Source organism: Aythya ferina (assembly GCF_964211825.1).
Source record: "Aythya ferina genome assembly, chromosome: 2".
NCBI lineage: Eukaryota > Metazoa > Chordata > Aves > Anseriformes > Anatidae > Aythya > Aythya ferina.
Window position 1 is genome coordinate 56,278,758 of NC_140297.1, and position 25,958 is coordinate 56,304,715.

General features: G+C 38.4%; 1 protein-coding gene and 1 long non-coding RNA gene across 2 annotated transcripts in view; both read right to left on the bottom strand.

Moving 5' to 3' along the window:
• Nucleotides 1–25,958, bottom strand: part of CNTNAP2 (contactin associated protein 2) — a 1,138,684-nt gene that overhangs the window by 832,813 nt on the left and 279,913 nt on the right. The window lies entirely within an intron of this gene.
• Nucleotides 12,011–20,035, bottom strand: LOC311430794. Its single transcript, XR_014689033.1, has 3 exons — nucleotides 19,861–20,035; nucleotides 19,419–19,788; nucleotides 12,011–12,102 (listed from the first exon to the last, which is right to left on the bottom strand). It is a non-coding gene; the product is annotated as an uncharacterized lncRNA (long non-coding RNA).

Sequence of the window (25,958 nt, forward strand, 5' to 3'; positions counted from 1 at the left end):
CCATAGTTACTTTGAATGTTTGTAAAAGGAAAAATAATTTATTTTTCTCCCTCCATGCATTTTCTTTACTTAATGATATGATTACATTACTTGAACATCTTTTACAATTTGTAGATCTCTATTGCCTGTGATCTCTATTGTAGATCTCTATTGCCTATATCTGCAGTCACCAGACACATTCTTATGGTATACATCTGAAGATCTATCACAAGACTTTTCAAATTCATTAAAGAATATAACTGTTACTTCATTTCCTAAGCCTTCAGTGGTAGAGTACATTATGATGACCTTTATCCATAGGTAAGAGATACCTCCTATCACTATCGATAGCAGTTTTAGACACTAAAAAGCATGTTCCTATTTATTGTAGCCTTTTCTCTATTTTAAAGACATCATCCTGATCACTAAAAATTAGTTTATTGAAATTCTCCACAGAAATATGTTTCCTTCAGTGTACCCCTTGGGGTAGCATCATGTTTATAAACTGAAGTATCCAACATTCTTAATTTTCAGCTCATTTTCTAAAAAAAAAAATATATTGTTTGTACCTGTTAGCAAGAGGAAAATAATCTATCAACCTTATGTCCAATACATCACTTGAGAAGATGAAATAAAATGATTACAATAAACAAACATTCTCTAACCCAGTATTTTTTTCACTATAGCAAACAGATTTCCAGTTCCCCCTACCATTGAATCACCCTCCACTCTCATTCTAGGCAGAATATTATAGTTCGTTTTCCACAAGCTAATCTGAAAAAAAGAAAAAATGTTGAGTTTTTAAATCTTTTTCTAACCTGTTAGAAAAATACCATGTAAGAACTTATCACTGAAAATAATTAATATTAAAAGACATTAAAATTATAGAAGGAAGATTGTAATATTATTCCAAAAGGCACACCTTTGGAACACATCCATTACAAGGGCATTCTAATTACTTAATTTACAATAATACTCTAATTCATCATCAGCAATGTTTATAATTTAGGAGAAGTTGCAGATACAGTAATCATTAATATCACATCTGTAAGTAAGAACACTCTGAGTGGGATAAATTCATTCCAGGCTGTATTTTAAGTCCACAGGATGAATTCAATAACATATGGATGGATCTGCTGGCTAGGATTGTGCTATTTTTAATATTTCCCTGGAGACGCACAATGAGCAAGTGCTTTGAAATAAAAGGCTAAAAGAAAGAAACAAAAACAGCTCCTGAGAATTCAGAGTGGGCTCATGCCAAAAAAAAAAAAAAAAAAAAAAAAAAAAAAAGTTCATTCCTGCCAGAAGAATTCATTCAAATAAGTAGAAAAAGCTTGAAGAATGCTAGCACTGTTCTTCAGGAGTAATCTTTATCAACACTATCAAGGGACCACCTAACCTTGTCAGAAGGCATTCGTTTCACCTTGTGTCCTGCTATTGTTTAGTGGCTAGAGAGTAGGAATAATACGAGAGCATTCAGGCATACAAATTCTTGTTGTCTTACAAAATTGTAATTTAATGGTTATAAGAAACATTTTAATTAGGAACTAGCTACAGTAAGGAGCTGGGTCCCCATGAAGCCTGCCAACAGTCAGCAATGCTGGCCAACTCTGTGGAGCCTGTCAGGCTAAAGCAAAAGCTGCAGTTCAGGCAGTACGTTTGCCAAGCATATTCTGATGTCTGAAGCATCACAAATTGAGAAGTCAATTCTGGAATACCGCATTCTTTACAAATTGGTTGACTGAGACAGAGGTTCTACCTCATGAACCAGGTTTGGAGTTTGGATATCAACCCCTCTGACCTCAGGAATGGTTTCCCCAAATTCTCAAGGAATTGAATCAGCTTTAATGGCAACCTTCATATATAAGCAAAAACTTATTTCATCCCACTCACAGAGAAATAACATATGACAAACATAACATATGAGTCCCACTGAAGAGCTATTTCACTTTTTGAATGTTAGGTAAATGATACAGAAACATTTTGACAATATTCTGTAAATGTAACTGTTAATGTTAATGGTATAAACCCATATCCACACATGGCTGGATTTTTTAGATTAATCAGGCAATTGATATTTCCATTTGACTTGAAATGTTTATTGACTATTTTATAATCATTCTCATCAGACTTCAAACTGGATTGGATTTTAAAAAGAAATTAAAATTATTCTAGTCACCTATCAGTTGTCAGTTTAGATCCATGATGAAATTTTTGGCTGAAGGAGAATAGGACTGCTGCTATCTTGCGGTCAGTGGTCCATTACTGATGATCTCAATTTAGTCGGAAGAAACCTAAGTTGAAGTCATTCCACACAAATAGCCACACTTTTTCTCAGTTCCTTTGAGCTTCTTTGTATAAGTAGTTTGTGAACCTAGAGTCCCATATTGCAAAACTAATAGCCAAGTTATTAATTACATTGGTCATGACTTTTGTTGTTGCTGTTGTTGTTTTTGTTTAATGGAGATTTCCGTAAAGTTCTTTAACCAGTCCCATTACAAAATGGAGAAAATCTTGACAATTATTGCATGATGAGAAAACAATCTCATCATTCAGCAACAGTATTGTTCTGTACAGCTTGAAAGTATAACTGAGAAAACCATGTTATCAGCTTGGCCAGGAAAATAGAGTAAGTTTAAAGGAAGAGAGAGCTACTTCATATAAGAAATCTTACTTAGCTGGTATACTCCTGGATGCTAACTTACTGTAGTAATTCTCATTTAGTTTTTATCTGACACTGACACTTTAGTTTATAACATAAATTCAAGTGTGAGCATGAAAGCAATGTTTTCTCAGTTACCAGTTCTGGCAGAGCCCTGTGTGAAGATAATACCTTGCAGAGAGACAAAAGTTTTTCCACTTGCAGAGAAATTCCTCCTCAACAAGCCAATGCCTATGGGAATATCTGTCCCCCTCTGATCTAAGACAAAAACCACAGTCTTCCTGGTACAACCCAATCAAGTCACCTTCTCCCCTCTCTCAGAAGCTTCTATTCAATAAAGTGGAAGCTTCAATTCTGACTTACTAACCACCAAACACCACCACCTCTACCACTCCAAACATCATTTGCATTTTGGTGTCATTCAGGCTCTTTCAAACACAACCTCTTAGAGACCTGGACAAAATTTGTACTTCCATCTAACATATAAATCAAGTGTTGGATGTGGAACAGAAAAATTAGAAACCTATTTTGAAACTGTCATACTTCCTTCTGTAAATGAAATCTGCTAATCAAATTAATTCCCAATTCTGTAGACAATTCATCAAATACATTAAAAGGGGGAAAAGTGTGATTGAAATCTCAACAGCTATGAATAACTGATAACTTCATCAGCTGATAATGAAGCTGATAACTTCATCATAACTCCATTCTCTAAAGTGGAACCCACCATCCTGCATTCTCACTTCCCCCCCTCTTATAAATACACATTTATCAACAAAAGAGAAGAGACAGAGAACATGAATAAGTGAACTTTTACAGAAATGTAGTACATAATATACTATCCACAGTAGCAAGAAAAAAAAAGGAGGGGTGTAGCATAAAGAAGCAATAATCATTTATGAGAGACAGTGAACATGGAAGAAAGAAATGTTAACTGAAATACTTCTCATACAATATTTCCTTTCCAGCAGAGGGTATCTTTATAGCTCTTACATACACTAAACCTCAGGTCTGGTTCAATGAGAGAGAGTTTATTACACCTGAAATGGTCTCTTGGGTTGCACAACAGAGTGAAATAATTAAAACCTTGTGCTGCTACACTATGGCAGTCTGTATAACATTTTTCTTTCAGCATGTTAGGTTAAGACATTTTTGCCCCATTATTTCCATTTAGAATGTTTCCTTTTTCTTAACTTGTATATATAGTTAGAGAAAAAATAAGAATAATATTACATTTCACATTGATATAGAGATGTTACTTTTTCAGAAATTTGCAGGTAGATCACAGAATCACAGAATCACAGAATCACAGAATTTCTAGGTTGGAAGAGACCTCAAGATCATCGAGTCCAACCTCTGACCTAACGCTAACAGTCCCCACTAAACCATTTCCCTAAGCTCTACATCTAAATGTCTTTTGAAGACTTCCAGGGATGGTGACTCCACCACTTCCCTGGGCAGCCTGTTCCAATGCCTCACAACCCTTTCAGTGAAGAAGTTCTTCCTAACATCTAACCTAAAACTCCCCTGGCGCAACTTAAGCCCATTCCCCCTCGTCCTGTCACCAGGCACGTGGGAGAACAGACCAACCCCCACCTCGCTACAGCCTCCCTTGAGGTACCTATAGAGAGCAATAAGGTCGCCCCTGAGCCTCCTCTTCTCCAGGCTGAAAAAGCCCAGCTCCCTCAGCTGCTCCTCGTAGGACTTGTTCTCCAGGCCCCTCACCAGCTTCGTCGCCCTTCTCTGGACTCTCTCGAGCACCTCCATGTCCTTCTTGTAGCGAGGGGCCCAAAATTGAACACAGTACTCGAGGTGCGGCCTCACCAGAGCTGAGTACAGGGGGACGATCACCTCCCTAGCCCTGCTGGTCACACTGTTTCTGATACAAGCCAGGATGCCGTTGGCCTTTTTGGCCACCTGAGCACACTGCTGGCTCATATTCAGCCGACTATCCACCATCACTCCCAGGTCCTTCTCTGCCTGGCAGCTCTCCAACCATTCCTCTCCCAGCCTGTAGCTCTGCTTGGGGTTATTGTGCCCCAGGTGGAGGACCCGGCACTTGGCCTTGTTGAACTTCATGCAGTTGACCTCAGCCCATCGGTCCAGCCTATCCAGATCCTCCTGCAGAGCCTTCCTACGCTCAAGCAGATCGACACACGTACCTAACTTGGTGTCATCTGCAAACTTACTGAGGGTGCACTCGATGCCCTCATCCAGATCATCGATGAAGATATTAAAGAGGACCGGCCCCAGCACCGAGCCCTGGGGGACGCCACTAGTGACTGGCCTCCAACTGGACTTGGCTCCATTCACCACGACTCTTTGGGCCTGGCTATCCAGCCAGTTTCTAACCCAACGAAGTGTGCGCCAGTCCAAGCCAAGAGCAGCCAGTTTCTCTAGGAGAATGCTGTGGGAGACGGTGTCAAAAGTCTTGCTGAAGTCAAGGTAGACCACATCCACAGCCTTTCCCTCATCCACCCAGCGCGTCACTTTGTCATAGAAGGAGATCAGGTTCGTCAAGCAGGATCTGCCTTTCATAAACCCATGCTGACTGGGCCTGATCGCCTGCTTGCCCTGCAAGTGCTGCGTGATGACTCTCAGGAGGATCTGCTCCATGAGCTTCCCTGGCACTGAGGTCAAACTGACAGGACTGTAATTTCCCTGGTCTGCCCTCCAGCCCTTCTTGTAGACGGGCGTCACATTTGCTAGCCACCAGTCAACTGGGAAAATTAAATATGGAAAGTAGTGGTATTAAAGGTTAAAAAAGAGATGACAATCCTCATTATCAACAAAGACTGTTGTGGCACTATGACAGTAAGAGAATAAAAAAGTATTATTGCTTTTAGTTATGAAAAATAGATGCAACTGTTACAGTTCATCATTCTGAAATTATTATTTGGAAACTTCTTTAAACAGTTATAAAAGTATTGATACAAAAAAGCTTTTCATGATGCAAATAAATTTTTAATCCTGATTGTGTCAATAACACAATGTTGTAATATTGTTGTAATATTATTTTTGATAGAGATTTCCGCAGCTTTAGCTTGGATTTACCACTTTGGAAGAAGACAGGGAAAATCAGACCCTACAGGATACACATTTGTTTCAGTGTTATTGGGTTGTCTAGCTTATTGTAGTGATTTTTGTTGTTTGTTTTTGCATTAATAGTTTGAGTATTAGTGTTCCCATTTTGACTGTTAGATGTTTTAGTTCTGTAAAGCCATCAAAGCTTTTGTCCAGTGTTCATGATCAAGCTTTGGATAATATGATGTACATCAGAGACAAAAAGCACCTGAAAAAATTCAAGTACACTAAAGAACTTTGTTACCATTCTGTTTTAGATTCATTGCATTAGATATACCTGTGTAAACATTAGAGTAAGTACATAAATAGTTTTGCTAATCCATATAAAAAAATAGGATAAGAGTATATTTTTGAGTGGTGAATAAACTTGTAATATATAAGAATAAGAAGTTGATTATCATGTTTAAAGACTGCATCAAAACTGGAGAGGAGGAGATCTTGATCACTGCAAAGTATTCAGGCTGTATATCAGGAAAAGGTTTTTCACCAACGGGGTGGTTGTACACTGGAACAGACTCCAAGGGAAGTGGTCACAGTTATGAGCCTGCCAGTGTTCAGACACAAGATGTGATTTTTATTTTTTTTTATTTATTTATTTATTTATTTTTGCGTGGTCCTTTGCGGATCCAGGAGTTGGACTTGATGATACTTATGGGTCCCTTCCAGCTCTGATATTCTATGATTCTATTAATTTTGGAACTGTTTTCTCCAAACCACTCTGGACCTGTATGGTTAGATTAAAAAGACTTGAAGTTCTACTTCAAATTGGATGAAACAGTTTTTCAACTGAAATTACATATTGCTTCATTGATGCTTTAGGACTTTCTACATAAGTGAAAACAATTCTTTTAAAACTTTTTTTTTTTTTTTTTTTTTTAATTAATTCAACTGTGTTTTTGAACAAAACCAAAATATTCCTGTGTCAGTCAGCACAGACAGGCAACAGGAACAACCATGAACTGACAAATACAATGCAGAGTAGGTGTATTTTCATTACCTCTCTGACCAGGAGATCCATGAAGCAACACCTGGGCAGATGCACACAAGTCAGGATGCAGGCACTGCTAAGCTTGGTCCATGATAGAAGATCACCAGCCTGCTGTTTACACCTGTTTATCAAGGGTGCCCACAGGCACAGTTTTTACCACCATGCTGAAATCCTCATTGTGCTTCTTTGATCTTATTTGTACCAAGGCTGGGAGCTCATGCTTGTCTGAATCTACCAAACACCTATGTTATCTATACACAGAGGCACTACTTGCCAAACACACGGAGTATAAACAGCAGTAGATACAATTTATGTGCTTTTCTACTTTAGTACTCCCCAGACTTTATTCATTCCCAGCTGCAAGGTCACTTGAGCATATTTACAATCCTCCTTGCCAGTCTTCTCACCAGTCTTCCACTTTTAACACATTCCTCACTACAACTCCAATTTTTGTTTCCTGCTTAAAAGTATTTACAACTTTCTTCATAAGCCTCCTGAAATTGTATTTTCAAGAAATGAAAACATTAATCTATAGAATTTTTACCTAGCTTTCAAGCAACAACAACAACAACAAATGCATGAGAACATATTTAAATGTGGGATGACATGTAAAGCTGTTAGCAATAGTAGCTTCAGGCTACTAGTGTAAGATAGTGCTGACAATCTCAGGCAGATTTGATATTCCTTCAAGAACCTGTTAGCACCTCACCTCTCCCCTTGCTTCAAAGTGAAATTTAGCTAGCAGACAAGGTCTCTGAAAAGAATAAGCTTTAATGTACAAGGAAAGAGGGAAAGAAGGTCTGAAAAATACTGCTCTTACGTAAAATGAATGGAAACATTTATTATTATTTTTAATGAAATGCAAAATCCCTAGGAATTAAGAATATATGTCAAAACTGCTAAGTGAGGGAAGCACATCTGCGAAATGTACAACTTAGAAAAGGACTTGAAGCCAAACAAGAAACATTTGAGTCATACTAGAAAATACCTGAATATGAATTCCAGCTAAACTATAGGAATAGTGAAACTCTGAAATCAGCAAGAATTTAAATGGAGGAACATCAGTGCTGGGTAAGGAGATATTACTTCATCATCTGGGCTTCAATGAGTGCAGTGGAAAAGGTATTTCAGTTTTGCCTCTGCTTTTGACGTTTTCTAAAAACCTCTAAAGCATTCAGGAAATAATTTACATTAGCCATATCAATAAAAGCCCACCATACAGAAAGGTAATTAAATTAACTGGATTACCTTATCAATGAGATTGTTAAGAAGATTTGATTAGGTACTTAAAGTTCCTGCATAAAACAAACAAACAAATAAATAACATTCTGATCATATACAGCTCTTAAGTTGACCACAGAAGATGTAACATGACTAGCAGCAAACTAAAGGCAACTTGTCATGCAGCAGAAAGTTTTACAAGAGGAAGCCTAAAATATTCTTTTTGTTGGAGTCCTGCCAATATGCCCCATGTCTCTCTTGTACTGGGAACCCAAACTGGATGCAGCATTGAGAACAGTGCTGAGTAGATGGGAAGGGTCACCTCCTTTGACCTGATGGAAATACTTCGCCTAATGCAATCCAGAATGCTGCTAGCCTTCTTTGCAGCAAAGGCAAATTATTGGTTCATGTTCAACTTATGTCCATCAGGACTCCTATGTCCATTTCTGTCAAATTGTTTTCCAACTGGATGGCAGACAACATGTACCAGTGCATGTAGTTGTTCCTCCCAACTTTGCACTTTTTCTTGTTGAACTTCACCAACTGCATGAAGTTTAACAAGAGTAAGTGCTGGGTACTGCACCTGGGATGGGACAACCCTGGCTATATGTACAGACTGGGCGATGAGACACTGTAGAGCAGCCCCTCAGAGAGGGATCTGGGGGTTGTGGTTGACAGCAAGTTGAATATGAGCCAGCAGTGTGCTCTGGCAGCCAGGAGGGTCAACCGTATCCTGGGGTGCATCAAGCACAGCATTGCTAGTCAGTTGAAGGAAGTGATTGTCCTACTCTACTCTGCGCTGGTACGGCCTTGTCTCGAGTCATGTGTGCAGTTCTAGGCACCATAGTACAAAAGGGACATAAAACAGTTGGAGAGTGTCCAGAGGAGGGCAATGAAGATAGTGAAGGGCATAGAGGGGAAGACGTATGAGGAGTGGCTGAGGTCATTTGGTTTGTTCAGCCGGGAAAAGAGGAGGCTGAGGGAGGACCTCAATGCAGTCTACAGTTTACTCATGAGAGGGAGCAGAGAGGAAGGAGCCAATCTATTCTCTTTAGTCACCAGTGATAGGACCCGTGGGAATGGTGTCAAGCTGAGGCAGGGATGGTTTAGGCTAGACATCAGGAAGAAGTTCTTCTCTGAGAGGGTTGTTGCACACTAGAACAGGCTCCCCAGGGAAGTAGTCACAGCACTAAGCCTGTTGGAGTTTAAGAAGCGTTTGGACTGTGCAGTTAGTCACATGGTCTGGATTTTTGGGTAGACCTGTGTGGTGCTAGGAGTTGGACCCTAATGGGTATCTTTCAACTCGGGATATTCTATGATTCTATGATTCTAGTTTAAACAAATACTATACCTCCCACACTTAAAATCTATCACCTGTCATTAAAGCTTGGATTGAAGTCCTGTTCTAGAAGTTTAAGAGTCACATGTATTAAAGATTTTATTCAGTAAAGTTAACTGGGTTATATTAATAAATAAATAAATAAATACTGCAGCATTCCCAAATGCACTATCAAAAGAGCAGCAGTCTTCAATCCTTCCTCACAGTATTACCTAATTTTCTTAATTGCTTTCTCTTCACTTCTTCCAAAATATTTAATTCCAGGAATCTGTATTCTTGCAGTTCTACTGGATATAAAACATGTTTTCAAAGTTTTTATAGGTAGAAATGGTTTCTATTTTTAGTTTTATATGACTCCCTTGAAGCTTTTTAACTCTCGGTTTCATGACGGATGCTGACTCTTGACAATGTCCACTTAAGTTCTGTTTTGAATGAACATAATTCTGCCGGTAAGCACTCTTTGAATACCAAGCAGTATTTAAATACCAATCACACAGAGTTTGTGCTTCCTGTTACCCTGTCTGTCATGTTTTCGTCAGATTTGAAAAATGTCTCTTTGCAAGTTTGGGCTCATGTCCTAGTCACACTTAGACAATAGATATGCCAGGGTTTCTCTGTTCTAGATTTCAACTGATGTAGAAAACAAAATAAAACAAAACAAAACAACCACAATGTAGATTCCACAAGGAGATTAGCTTGATTCAATTGTTTGTTGAAAACATGGGTGGTGGAGGTATAGGGGTAGGAACTGTGGATTATGCATTCAAGATGAAATATTTAAGTAACTCATTAACTGTAATCACAAACTATATTATTTTATTATCACACTTTTCCCCCCAAAATTATGTCTGTGACTGCTACACTGAGAATAATATTTTCAAGTACACTGTTTAAGCACATAATTTTTCTGAGATTGCAGGTTTTGGAGAGCAGTGTCTGAACTCTTGTTTAGAGGTAGTACTGGTGAGTTTCCAGGTACACACACAACAGCAGCCTGAATTAATATTCTTTCTCTGCCTTAAGACTCCACAGCACAGGATGTCTGCACTCTGACTCCTAATGATATAGCAGACCCTTACATGGGGATATGTTCATTGTAACAGAATAAATATTTATTTCTTTATTCCGAGACAGAAGTCTTAAGTGGTAATCAAGCAAGCAGTCCCATCCAGGTGGATGAATGAGAATTTCATATCAAAAACATGCCTAGATTGGCTTTCTGAAGCTCAGATCCAAATCAATATTTTTCAGTTTCCTACTACAAAGACTAGTGTACTGTCATTTTGGTAACCATCACCGAGAATGTTTTTGTTTGTGGATTTTAAGATTTTGAAAAGACTCCTGGACAGAGACCAAAATCCCTCACTCCCCCAGCCCCCCAAAAATTCAGTGTTAGCTGTAGACAACTATAGTACTTATTTGTCAGTCAAGAACATACACAACCTATTTTTATTCAAACACAAAATAAATATAGGGAAAATATGATTTTTAATGTCATTTCACCTTTTATCTCTCCTGATGCAAAGTAACCTTCTATCTCATATTTTTATTTTATTCTCTTCTTAAAAGCAAGCCATCTAAACTTGAAATTTGTTCAGCAGTTAATCTAATTAAAGTTTCATTTTTTAAGTGCCTAAAATTTATTGCGTTCTGAAGCCTTTGAATTAATACCAAGCAAAGGCTTTGTTTACCTTCTGGATTACAGACTCTAGCATGTCTCTACACTGCCTTTGTCACTGCAAGTGAAGTCAAAGTTGATGCCTTTCCTTTTCTTGGGAATTAAGCTCCTTATAGCCAGTTTACACTCATTTTGAGAGGCATTACAAGTTAACATTAAATGGGAATGTTTCATATGTAACTAAATTCATTACCATTTATCTCTGTAAAAGTAATGTTGTTAAATGGTGCTCTTTTTCTTCTTGTGGTACATGAAGGGTGAAAGATTATTTCCCTCCTGCTAACCCTTTCTGTAATTTATTTAAAATTGTGAAGGATTGAAGAGTGCCTAAATTTTAATTAGATGTGCATTTACAGATTTCCTGAGTATTGTGTTCTAGCTTTTATACTGTTGGAAAACTGATGGGATATCTTCAAACCATCTGCTCCAAAGAAGCAAATAACTACTGGGCAATAGTATTACAGTTTGTATGTGGTTTATTCATGAATCAGTAGAGAAGTAGCACCAATACTGTCTGTGATAGCTATTAATTAGAAATAGAACCAATCATTAAAAATAATTTGTAGCATAAAACAAACAAACAAAACAATGGTCCTTCTTTAATTCTATTTCTCCTATTGTACAGAATGTTTCTTTTCTCACTATTAAAAATAAAAAATAAAAAAAATCCCACATTAGTCTCACAGAAAAACCTCCTATCTAGTCTTCCCAGTTTTTGGAAATATTTATGCCAATGTTTTCCATTTGTGAAAGATAGCAAGTCACATCTTGAGATGATATAAACTGGTATATATAATATATATATAATATTCACAAAATATTTACATTATAAATTCAAACAAATTAGATTCTGTGTTTTCCACAACAAGGGCAACCTTATGCTGGTAAAGTGCATTGCATAGTAGAATCTTTTGCTGAGCCCTTGCAGGCTTTAAGAATTATCAATTAAACCAAACCAACCAAACAAAAAAACCACCACCAACAAACCACCACCCAAATAAACCTACAATAAAGTCCTTTGTCTTCAGCAAAGTTCTGACTACTTGCAGAAACTGAACAGCTCTCAGTGTTAAACTCCAGAAGAACAGGAAAACTTAGGTCAATAATGGTAAGGTCCTTCCTTCCTGCATTCCTTCCTTCCTCCCTTCCATCTAGATTTAGGAACACAGAACAGATGCGGTTATGATATATCTGTAATGAACAGGACATGGATAGTCTCTCATCAGATGGCCAATATGACAGAAAATACTTATATTCAAGAATCATATCTTCTATCATGAGAATAAGATAAAGTAACTGGTTGTATGCTTAAGGTTGTATGCTTATCATGTATATGAAGTTATCATATATATGTTCTTAGGATGTACACCATTGATGAATTGTATACAATCATATTTTTCAAGAAAAAAACTGGGAAGACTGTGTGGCTGCAAAGCTAGGACTGACACAAGAAGTACACAACAAAATTTTGAAGTTGCAAGTAATATACCGAATATTTCCTAAGAAAATATCAAAGACTCATTGGCTTTTAGAACTGGTTTCTATTGCCTGTGGAGAACAGCAGATAACTTTTTATTGTGCTTTTTTTAATCACTCACCTAAATTGTATTTTGCTAAAGAGGGGGGGGAGGGGGAGGGGAGGGGAAAACAACATGGCAAAGATGACATGCTGGCTTAGATGTACACAATCAGAACACAGGGAAGACAAAAAATCTTCACTGCAATGTCTTTTATAATATCCATTTTAAATGTGATGAGAAAGAATCACTAAATAAATGTAAAATGAAGTAAAAATGTACTGCAGATATGACCCACATTAAAAATTACTAGAGATTAGATAGACTGTAGATAACAGTACCTATCTTTGTTGAAAGACAAAGTCTTGCATGAAAGAAAATTCTGAGGTCTCAAATAATCTTGCAACTTCTGTTCAAGACTAGGTTCTGAATCTGTAAGCTACACCCCCAGCTTCACCAGCTAGCAGTAGCTAGCATGAATATCTAAGTAAAATGACACAAAATTAGAAATAATAGTCAACAACTAAAAGACTCCTCTATTTCACATCAAAAGAAGGTCAAAAATAACACTTTGAAGCACCAAGCTCTTGGCCTGTACTCCATTTCCACACACTGGGAGAGAATTACACATGGACCTCATCGACATCCTTGTTTCTGTGATATGGACATATTTCATGAAGCAGAAGGAAAATAGTGTACTTCATTTAGACAGCTGGAGGAAACAAGCATTGAGTTTACATGTTGTTAGGTGCAGACACTTAAGGGTACTTTAAGCAGAGTCAGAAGATCATAGCAAGAACTACTGAACAGGATCAGTTTGAGACTTCTGTAGAGAGCTGTACAAAAACTATAAAAACACTGAAAAATTGAGAGTGGAAAGCACAATGCAACTGCAATGCCAGATTTGATTAACCTTGAGCCATAAGGGGGAAATATACATATATATATATATAGAATCATAGAATCATAGAATATCCTGAGTTGGAAGGGACCCTTAAGGATCATCAAGTCCAACTCTTGACACCGCACAGGTCTACCCAAAAGTTCAGACCATGTGACTAAGTGCACAGTCCAATCTCTTCTTAAATTCAGACAGGCTCGGTGCAGTGACCACTTCCCTGGGGAGCCTGTTCCAGTGTGCAACCACCCTCTCTGTGAAGAACCCCCTCCTGACGTCCAGCCTAAATTTCCCCTGCCTCAGCTTAACCCCGTTCCCGCGGGTCCTGTCACTAGTGTTAATGGAGAAAAGGTCTCCTGCCTCTTGACAACCCCTTACGAGGAAGTTGTAGACTGTGATGAGGTCTCCCCTCAGCCTCCTCTTCTCCAGGCTGAACAGGCCCAGTGACCTCAGCCATTCTTCATACGTCTTCCCCTCCAGGCCTTTCACCATCTTCGTAGCCCTCCTCTGGACACTTTCCAACAGTTTCATGTCCTTTTTATACTGTGGTGCCCAGAACTGCACACAGTACTCGAGGTGAGGCCGCACCAGCGCAGAGTAGAGCGGGACAATCACCTCCCTTGACCTACTAGCGATGCCATGCTTGATGCACCCCAGGACACGATTGGCCCTCCTGGCTGCCAGGGCACACTGCTGGCTCATATTCAACTTGCTGTCTACCACGACCCCCAGATCCCTCTCTTCTAGGCTGCTCTCCAGCGTCTCATCGCCCAGTCTGTACATGCAGCCAGGGTTTCCCCGTCCCAGGTGCAGGACCCGGCACTTGCTCTTATTGAACTTCATGCGGTTGGTGATCGCCCAGCTCTCCAACCTGTCCAGATCCCTCTGCAAGGCCTTTACGCCCTCATTTGAGCCCACAACTCCTCCAAGTTTGGTGTCATCAGCAAACTTGCTCAAAATACCCTCTATTCCTACATCCAGATCGTTTATAAAAATATTGAAAAGTACCGGCCCTAAAATGGAGCCCTGAGGGACCCCACTGGTGACCGCCCGCCAGCCTGACGCAGCTCCATTTACCATAACCCTTTGGGCCCTGCCCGTTAGCCAATTGCTCACCCATCGTATGATGTTTTTATTTAGCTGTATGGTGGACATTTTGTCCAGTAGGATCCTATGGGAAACCGTGTCAAAAGCCTTGCTGAAGTCCAAAAAAATCACATCAGCTGGTTTCCCTTGGTCCACCATACGGGTGATCTTATCATAAAAGGAAATCAGGTTAGTTAGGCAGGACCTACCCTTCACAAACCCATGCTGGCTGGGACCAATGACTGCTTTGTCCCCCTGGTGCGCCTCAATAAGTCCGAGAACCAACTTCTCCATGATTTTACCAGGCACTGACGTGAGACTGACAGGCCTGTAATTGCTAGGGTCTTCTTTCTGACCCTTCTTGAAAATTGGCACAACATTTGCCAGCTTCCAGTCTACCGGGACCTCTCCAAATTCCCAGGATCGTTGAAAAATAATTGATAGAGGTTCCGCGATGACATCCGCCAGCTCTTTCAGCACCCGGGGATGAATCCCATCCGGACCCATGGACTTGTATATATATTATGCTTCTACATAGGATGAAAAATTGAAGAATAATAAAAGGAATAATTATGGTTTCTAATGACAATCACATTATGGAGAAGCCATCTCACTGTAAAATGAATTTGGCATATTCCTATCCCCCATATTATAACCTGTTTTATATGACCAGGCAGAAAGATCTCATGCATATTGCACACACAAACACATAGACTCTCGGTAAAATATTCCAAGTAAATCAGAAGTGACCTTGCTGTCATTTAAAAATACTGACAAATACAACACACATTTACATTCCTGGCCTTGACTATCAAGATTATTCTTATAACTCATTCCTCCTATGGCAGGAAATATCTCCCAATATCCTTTCTTCAAGACAGACTTTCTCATGCTAGTTCTTTAAAGTCAAATTGATAATTGTGCATTTAGACTTTAATTGTTTAGAATACTTCCAAATTCATGGATAAGTTTTGTGTTAGCTGTAGAAATCTATTATTTATTAGCACAAAGCAGACTGTGTATAGAGCTGAAGGTTAAAGATGATCAGTACAAACAAGAAAACATACAAGGAGAAACAGTTAAATCAGGGCAACAGACAACATTAATATTTATGAAAACTACAGTGCCAAAAGGTGATTATTTTCTTTTATTTAATTAAAGGAACAGGGGAAAAAAAAAAAATGAAACAACAACAAAAAAATAAACATAATGGACATAAACTGTGAAGAGTTCAGGAAGCCTATACTGAACAGTTCAGGAAACTATTCTGAAGTATAGTTTCTCATGGGAGTTTATTAAAGTTACAGGAATTCCATCTGGAAAGAAATACTCTGAAATGAGCATAAAATTGATATACACAACAGGAAAGATGTGTTAAGATTTGTATATCATCAGATGAGTGAGAAGTACCATACCCAGAGAAGGACAACACTGGAAGATAACGCACTATGTCCTAAAATGGTCTAAAGGAACTCATAAGCACAATGAAGACATTTAAATTTAATAAATATAAAAATAAATATCAATTTTGGAGAAAGTGCAGTTATCACAAAGCAGAATTACTGTGCAGCAGGGGAATCTAGATTGAAGATCTGGGCAAATTATTTTGGAGATGAAAACCATTGTGCATAACAGACATATTATATTCTTGCAAACTAATACAATAAAGTGAAAGTTAATATATCATCATATAATGCTTGCCAGCAAAACAGGGATAAGATGAGAAAATACTGAGTAACAAAATAAATGCATCTCATCACATAATGCTCTAATAAAGCCACAGACAGAATTGTGTAAAAGACAAACAAACAAAAAAACAAAGAGCTCTTCTTACAGAAGACACAAAAATACTACATATCTTTTAAGAATGTGTTGTTTCCTTGGCATTTTTAATCTAAAAAAAAAAAAAAAAAAAAAAAAAGCTGGTACAACCGCTTAACTTTATCTCAACATAGCTCCTGAATGTTTGGTGAATTACCCATTCTTTGAAGGGAAATATTGTCTGAAAGACTTAAAGACTATGAATTGAGATGTTTCTGAAACTATAGGCCAGGAAACAATGGGGACCTCTATTACCACCAGTCAAAGATTTACCCCCTAAACTAAAGAAATCTTAAGAGTTGCAACCTGAAACTGGGACTTAATATGTGAATCAGAAGAGAGAATCTGACTCCCTTGCCCATGCCTTTATTTAGAACTTTATGATGAATACAAAGGATCAAGGGCTGGTCTGACACAAGAAAGCAAATGGGTACTTGCCCTTGTTTTGCTCTTCAACAAAATTGAAAAGCAGATCAGCTTAATAGGGAATTACATTAGGACATTTTATCTAGCCAGTATTTAGGCTGAACAGCATGAATTCAGATACAGCCTCATTTTGTTTTGTTTAAATATAATTAATTTATTACAGTTAAATAATGTATATAAATTAATATTAATTATATTAATCTAACTCACAAATGTAATTACTATGCAATAATTTTCTGAATAAAACACTGTTACAGAAAAACTGTAACATATTCAAGAGATTTACATTAAACAAAACCTACTGCAGGGTAGGGAAGCAAATTGAAGTCAACAATTCTTTCTAACCACATATTTCGTATTATGTAATGTAGTGGGTTTATGTGGCAAGGTTTTGGTAGCTGGGTGGCCTCTGTAAGAAGAATCCAGCAGCTGCCCCATATTAGATAAGGCCCAGTTCCAGCCAGATCCAGAAAGACCTGCCACTGCCCAAAGCTGAGCCAATGAATGATGTTTGAGCCTCTGTGAAGCAGATTTAAGTAAAGAAAAAAAAATATAAAATGCTGCACAACAGCAGCTGGGAGAGCAAGGAGTGGGAACCAGCCCTGCAGCCCCTCAGGTCAGTGCAGAAGGAGGGCAGGTGGTGCTCCAGGCACGCAGCACAAGTTCCCCTTCAGCCTGTGGAAAGGCCCCTGGTGGAGCAAGCTGTCTCCCTGCAGCCCATGGGTCCCACGGTGGAGCAGATCTCCATGCTGCAGCCCGTGGAGGAGCCCCTGGAAGAGCAGATGGATGTGGCCTGGAGGAGGCTGTGGCCCATGGAGAGCCCCCGCAGGAGCAGTCCCTGGGCCAGAGCTGCAGCTTGTGGAGCAGGGGGTCTGGGGGGAAGCTGCCTCCCATGGGGGACACGTGCTGGAGCAGTTTGCTCCTGGGGGATGAACCCTATGGTATGGAGCCATGTGGGAGCAGTGCTTGAAGAGCTGCTGCCTGTGGGCAGCCCCCGCAGGATCAGTTTGGGAAGGCTGGCATGCCGTGGGAGGGACCCCACGTGGAGCAAGGGCAGGGAGTGACCATGAAGGAACAGTGGAAATGAAGCATCTGGGACTGACCGCAGCCCCCAGTTCCCTGTGCGGCCTAGGGGGAGGATGTAGAAGTGGGTGAATGGCAGAGGAAGGTGTCTTTAAGTTTGCTTTTAGATTATCTTCATTCTTGACTGTTAGTAATATGCAATAAATTATATAAATCTCACTATGAGGAATCTGTTTTGCCTGTGACAGTAGTTGGCAAGTGATCACCCTGCCCTTATCTCAACCTTTAAGCCCTTTTTCATCGTATTTTCTCTCCTTTTCCCTTTAACAAGGGGCAGTAAGAGAGCAGTTGTGGTGGAGGTTGGCTACCCAAAATATGGTAAGACCACCACATGTAAAAACTTTTTCAAATGCCTTGCAGTGACTCCAGAGACAAGGGAGGAGGGAAAAGGTATCAATATTTGAGTGTTCATGTATTTATGTATGTAGGATAGAAAATAGTATCCAGGTTGCAGCAGAAGATACTTACTTATAAAAATTATTACAAAACTTGGACAATACTTAAATGGGATTCCCTTTTTCTTCTGGTAAAGTATTTGGGAGGTGGGGAAGTATCAGGAACAGTTTTTCACTAAAAAGAGAAAGTTTAATAGGGGGAGTTAAAAAAAAAAAGTAAAAAGAGGGAGAAATTACATCAAGGCTTAACATGATAAAGGATTTAAAAACCACGGTTTTAGTCCATTTCATTCCATTTCACCCACCCACCCAACCAAAAAACAACAACAATAAAACAAATAGGAGGAGTAGAGGAATTGAGGGCAATTATGGGAGTGTTTTCGAGATTGCTTGTTCAAAGTCTGACAGTACTGTTTTAGAGCAAAACAATAAAATGTGCTTCCCTTAAAAGCTTTCCAAGCCTGACTGCACTTTAGAGGATATGAAAGAGTTACTGAAGCACTATTTCCATTTTCATTTCTGGCAGTCCAAGAGTTACAGAAGTTCTGCTTTGAAGGTATTATATTTGCCACAAGACAGAAAAATTGCTTTTTACAAACCTATGTTGAGGTTCCAGATAGTAGTTTCTGAAAGAGCAATGCATATCACTTCTAGGAGTTTTCAGGTCTCTGCCAGTTACCATCCCCTTCTACCAGACCTACAAAAGAACCATCTTAGTCTTGCATACAGGTGTTTAATTTATGATGTTCCTGGTCTCCTTTTTCCAAGAGCTAGGATTTTCTTCATAGATTTGCAAGTCACCAAATGCAACTTAAAAAGAATTAATCTCACAACAGCTTCTCATGTTGGGGACATCTTGGGGACTATAAAATAATCGAAGGGTATTTAATTGACAACCTTTTTCTTTCTTTCTTTTTTTTTTTTTTTTTTTTTTTTTTTTTTAAAGGCAGCAGAGAAACTATGTAATCCACCATTTTAATCTTTTCATGTCATGTCACAAGAGGACATCCATTCACCTTATTTGAATAAATATTGACCAATATATTATTTCTTATAGCTACAGTAACTATGGTAATGAACACAGATTTTATGAAGTCAGTGAGGCAGATCTTGAATTTGATAAAGGCAACCACCACCATTAGATCTCAGCCTGTATCTCATTAGACATATTCTCCCAGATATGAGAGCTGGAGGGAGGGGTTCTTACTGTTGCATAGTAGTTGAAATTGAAGGGTACTCACCACAGTGAATCGTCTGATAATGGAAAACTGGTAATGACAGACATGGAGAAGGCTGAGGTACTCAACAATTTCTTTGCCTCATTCTTCACTGACAGTCAGGCTTTCCATGTCTCTTCATTCCCTGAATGTCTCAGCAAGGGCTGTGAGAGAAAACTCCCTCCCACTGTAAGTGAAGAGCAGGTTTGAGATCACCTGATGAAAATGAACAGGTACAAGGCTATGGGACCTGATAACATGCATCCCAGGGTTTGAAGGGAACTGGCTGATGAAGTTGCCAAGCCTCTCTCCATCAGGCTTTGTTTGATGAAGAGAGGCTCTCCATCTCATCTTTGTTTGAAAAGTCCTGGCAGTCAGGCAAAGTCCTTGGTGACTGGAAAAAGAGAAACATCACTCTCAATTTTAAACAGGAGGATGCAGGGAACTACAGACCAGAGAGCCTCACCTCTATCCCTGGGAAGATCATGGAAAAGATGTGGAAGGAGTGCCAAGGTTCATGCAAGACAAGTGATCCAAGACACCCAGCATGGCTTCACCAAAGGCAAATCATACCTTACTAATTTGGTGGCTTTCTACAATGGAATGACTTCATCATTGACAAAGAAAGACCAACAAGTGGCATTACCTGGACTTTTCTGCATGGACTATGACGTGATCCTACATGACACCCTTATCTCTAAATTGAAAAGAGATGGATTTGAAGGGTGGACTGTTTAGTGGAAAAGGAATTGGCTTTAAAAATTGGCTTTAAAAGAAGGTTGCACCCAGAGAACTGAAGGTTGCACTCATTTCTTTTATTTCTCCTATCCTTCTTCTCATAACCTTTCTACAGATACAATTAATTGCTGCCTGACAAGCTGCAGACTGAAAGGACTGCAACAATACATTTCTGCTTTTCAATTGCAAAAGAACAGATCAGGCATTCTACCCCTTGCCCAGGAAACCTTAGGCCACCACTGCCGCCCAAGCAACCTCTCTTAGCATTAGGGATACAGGAAGAACAAGCTACTGCAGGATTTCTTACACATAGTATAATTCTATAGGCATGGGGTTAGGGACTGAAATATTTAAAGACTCACATTAGACTAGTCCAAATTCATACCCCAGAGTAGGTTGCAATAAAGATGTTAATTCCATTTCCACTTTCAAGTAAATTAGTAATAGTCCCTCAAAAATACTGATCAAGAATATTAGATTTTCACTTTCATTTCCATTCTCAGAATAAGAGGCTTCAGAGCTCCTCTTCAGGAGACACAGGAGCATGCACTCCCAACACCATGCCAGGAAAAAATTAGTAACTTTCAGCCATCCTAGTTTCAAGCTCAAAGTACCCAAGTTCCTCCCACTATTCAGTCTTCTGGCTACAACACAGGATATCACCATTAGATTTATTATTATTATTATATTTTTTCCTGCACAAAGAAATTCAACACTCTTTCCCCTTCCTAACCTCCCTCTGTATTTTTACCACCCTGCTAATGTGAAGGCTGTATCCTCTCCAGGTGTGCCTGTTGGCAATCATCATGCTAGTAGGAGCAATGATGAAAGGCAGCTGTGCACACTGGTTCTGAGACCTCTTTTGCCTTTGCAGGGGCTATACCTCTTTCTTGGTAACTGAAAGTAGTCTGGAAGACAAAAATGCTGAGGACTACATGAAATGGAAGGAACGTAGAAATTCAGAAATTAGGATTTTGTATGTGTTACCATGAAATACAAACAGAATAACTGTTCCATGTTTATTTCTCTGTATCTTCAGAGTGGCTATTTACTTAAGAGCTATATCTGGTTTCTCAGAGATTAAGCTCTCCTCAGCTCCAATAAACTGCAGTTATTGCAATATTCAGAAACAAAGCAAGAAACTTAAGTTCCATTTACTGGTTTTCCAAGCCTCTCACAAAAATAAATAAACAAATAAATCTGTTCTTGTTTCAGCCAGGATAGAGTTATTTTCTTCTCTGTAGATGCTATGGTGCTGTGTTTTGGATTTAAGAATAATAACATAGTGATGTGTTATTTAGCTTCAGAGCTGAGCGGTGCTTACAGAGAACCATGTACCTTTTAGCTTCTTGCTGCCCTGCCAGCAAGGAGGCTGGGGGTGTGCAAGAAATTGGGAGGCAAGAGAACTGGGACAGCTGACCCAAACTGGCCAAAGGGATAGTCCATACTGTAGGACATCATGATGAACAATCAAATGGGGGGGGCCACTGCTCAGGGAGGTCCTGGGTACTGGACAGTGGGTGGTAAGCAATTGCTTTGTGCATCTTTTGCTTTGTATATTTTTTTATCATTTTTATTATTATTTTCCCTTTGTTTTCTGTCCTATTAAACCTATATCACCCCACATGTTTTTACGCTTTTTTTTTTGGCCCTGATTCTCTTCCCCCATCCCACTGTGGTGGTGAACAAATGGCTAGTTGCCTGCTGGGTTAAACCACAACAAAAACTACAGTGTAAATTTCATTTTTTTTCTGTGTCTCCTACTAAGGAAAGAACAAAACAAATCCACTTCTTCCCAGTTCCTGTCAGAATACATGCAATGAAAGTATTATTTTACAGCACTCAGTTAAAAAACAGGATGAATGATGTCTTCTCTCATCTGCTCTGAATTAACTCATTTTCTTCCAGTCTGAATCCTTCCCTACAAAAGGCTAGCATCAGTTTCAAATTTTAATGCAACTACACTGTCTTGCAATGTATTTAATTTAATTATTTAGTGCTGTTATGAGTATTTTCATCTTTGCAGGAAGGCCAAAGAAGAGGATTTATTTTGTCTCACAGATGAATACAGTCAACATTTCAATTATTTTAACAATTTCAATAGAAAAAAAAAAAAAAAAAAAAAAAAAGACCAGCTATTACTGCAAGTTTTTCCACACAATACAGGATTTACTCAGGACTATTAGCTTTTTGTATTACATTGATACTTATATTTCATTGTTAAAATTAAAATTGTTAGAAGACAACAACGAAAACAACAACAAGAAGTTAAATGCTTGATGGCCTCTCAAGAATATTTGAATCAAAAAGGTCATATGGAAAAGAGAAGGAACACGAGGGAACCATTTGTTTTTGTTTTTTTGTTTTTGTTTTTTAACCCCAGAAACAACTATGATAAAACACTCTAAGTCACATTCCAGAACACTTTTCAGTAAAGAGTGATGTTACAGTCTATTCCCCATGCATCTGCAATCAGGTTTGTAAGTACCATATCTAGACTGCAGCTGGCGTGGCATGCAGAATACATGTACATGAGCTGTGTTTGTTGTTAATGATGTAAATTCATGATGGTCACGAATCATATAGTAGTTATCCTTGATGTTTACTGAAAAGTTTGTCTCTTTTACTGGTTCTTTAATTTACAACATTGGAAAAAATATTTTTAGAAATATTTAAATATGTGTCTAAGTGTTCTTAGAAAAAAAAAAAAAAACACGAAGATTGATTCCACAATTCTGAAGTCATGTTCTTTAATTTGTGTAAATAAGGATGTTAGACCACTTTTATTACCCTTAGTCAAATTTTTTGATATTCAGTTTGGGAATCCAGTTAATCAAGGACAAAACCTGGGTTACACATCTTGCTAGAAAGTACCTAAGATAGAGAGGGAACTGAAGAACACATACACTGAAGTATAACCATACCCAGAGACACCAAGGCTATTCATGTGTTTTAATGTTCATAATATGAGCAATCTTAGTCATTAATTTCTAAAATCAGAATAAAAAATTGTAAATGACCACACCGATGTTTCTCTAGAATTTAGAAACTGCCCAAAATATTTCAGTACAGAATTCGAAGAACCCAGTTTAAGAGAAGACTAAGTTTGAAAATGCAGTTTGTGAAATGCATATATGATAAAAATGTGAAAATCTTTTAATTTGGGATACAGGATATTCTTTATTACCCAGGAGCAACCACTGAAATGGAATTCGTTATTGAAATAGTGACAGATCTAGGTCACAAATGCAGAGGAGACATGGTTATTTAAGAGGACACAGGAACTCACTTAACCATATTTCAATTAGAAGGAATTGTTAAAACAGTTTCTTGGTGCTCTACATTGCTTTAGGGCTTTCAGAAAAACTTGCTGCTGCCTGGGGCAGCTTGGAGGCACTTTACAACTCAGGGCACTAAAATAACTGCCCATGTAGATCCTTCCTAGGGCAGCTGTTCCACTGGCTAAAAACAGTGTAATGCAAAGGGAAAGAGAATGAAGATATAAGTTTATTAAGTTTTGTTTAGAGACTTTTCTGAGTACAATGAAGAGTAAGTGTCCAATATTCTGAATGACAGAACAGTGATTGCCAAAACCACTTACTATCAAATAATGGAAAAGTTGATGCCCACAGTGTTCTGTCCTAGGAATTGTAATTTGGGGACAAAATTCAAAGCCTCTGACACTTCCATTTCATTGGTTGTGGCCTGCATGAGCATGTTAAGTGGAAGAAAGAAGACCCAGAGAGCTGCAGTCTGGTCAGTCTCACCTTAATCTGTGGGAAGATGATGGAGGAAATCCTCCCGGAAAATATTTCCTAACACATGAAGGACAAGAATGTGATTGGGAGAGGTCAGCATGGATTTACAAAGAAGAAATCATGCTTAACCAACCTGATAGACTTCTCAAGGGAAGTGACTAGCTTGATAAATGATGGGAGAGCAGTGCATATTGTTTATCTCAAATTTATTAAAGCCTTTGGCACTGTCTCCCACTACATCCTCTTTTAGAGAAGTTCACAAAGAACAGGATTGATAAATCTGTTTGTTTGTTTATTTATTTATTTGTGAGTAAAGTGATTGAAAACTGGCTGAATGTATGGGCTCAGAGGGTGGTGATCAGTGGCACAAAGTCCTCTGGATGCCAGTCAGTAGTGATGTGCCCCAGTGATTAATATTGGGGCTAGTAGTTTAACATCTTCATTAATGACCTGGGCAATGAGATAGAGGCACCCTCAGCAAGTTTGCAGATCATACAAAACTGATAGGAATGGCTGATGCACCAGAAAGTTGTGCTGACACCCAGGGGAACCTCAGAAGAATGGAGAAATGTGCTGGCTGGAACTTCAGGGAGTTCAACAAGGGAAAAATGCAAAGTCTCTAAAATCTCTGTCTGAAAAACAAACAAACAAACAAAAAAAAAACTACAGAAAACCAAAAGTAAATACATAAATTTTAATTAATAAAAATAAATATAAGGGCATAACTATAAGGGCATAATAATCATGGAAGAATGACTCTATTCAATCATTTTTTTTTTCTATTGCAAACATGACAACTAGAAGCTTCTCAGTTCAATTCAGTGTGTTTCAGAAAAACTGAAAATAACAATATTGATGCTTCCTATGTCAAATCATTTAACTGTTATTTTTCCTGTTAATGAAAACGCACACACACACACACACACACACAAAAAAACAAAAACAAAAACAAAAATAAAAAACAAACAAACAAGCAAATAAAAACCACTTTTTTTTTTTTTTTTTTTTTTCCTCTGGGTTTATTAGATGCTACAGCATCTTCTCATTTCAGTGTAATAGTACAGACCAGGGATACTGCAATACTGCACACATTCATCAAAGTAAACACAGGTGACCTAAGTATGTAAGGCCATCTGGCTGCTGCAAGTTTCTACTCTGCTGTGGTCAAGACAGCCACCTGACAGTAAATCTTTAACACATTACTTATTCCCAGTATTGACAAGACATTTCCTGCTGAGACTAGCTAAATATTTGTATATTAGTACACTGTCCCTTATCATTGCTACCAGATTTCTAAGTCTCTTACATGTGTAAAGGAAAACATTGCAGACTGAGTGAATGGGGAGACTCCGATGATATAAAACAGAGACAGAAACATTTTTATTCTCAAAAAATGAGATTGAGAAGTCAAGATTTTTTCTACTAGACTGTCAATATGAGTCATGAAAACAATTTATTCAGCTAAATATGGGCAAAATTTCTTTCTGATTTTTGAGATTTCTTCAGGAGCACTGCATATCTTGAAAGCACTCTTACTTTCTCTGCTCACACTAAGAAAAGTTGATGGCTTTTCTGAGTCTTGAAGGTTATCTTGGATTTCTGGTGTAGTTTTTAGTTAAGGTTTTGGACATTATCAGCACTATTGTTAAGGGACACTATGAATTGAAATAGAATCTATAAAATCTCCAATTCTACACTTACCATCCTGTGGGTGATACCTGCCAGTTCACAAAACTGTTCACAAAAGACTCAGCTAAAAATCCAGTGGACAAAAATGGCAAAACAAAAACAAAGAAACAAACCCCTCAAACAAATCACACACAGAGAAAAGCATGAATTGGCATAAGTTCAAAAAAAGAAAAAAAAAAAAAAGAGAGCAACATTGTAAAGTAGGATATTGTACACTTACAAGATAATAGTTTGAAAAGGAAGAGACATTTAATACACTTATGTAGTTAATTTGGTGCCTTCCTTTCTATGATTTATATTTATCTTTGTGGTTCTCCTCATGGCAAATATACTTTATGTTTGACAATAACCTGAATATGGGACAACTTTTCAATGTTTC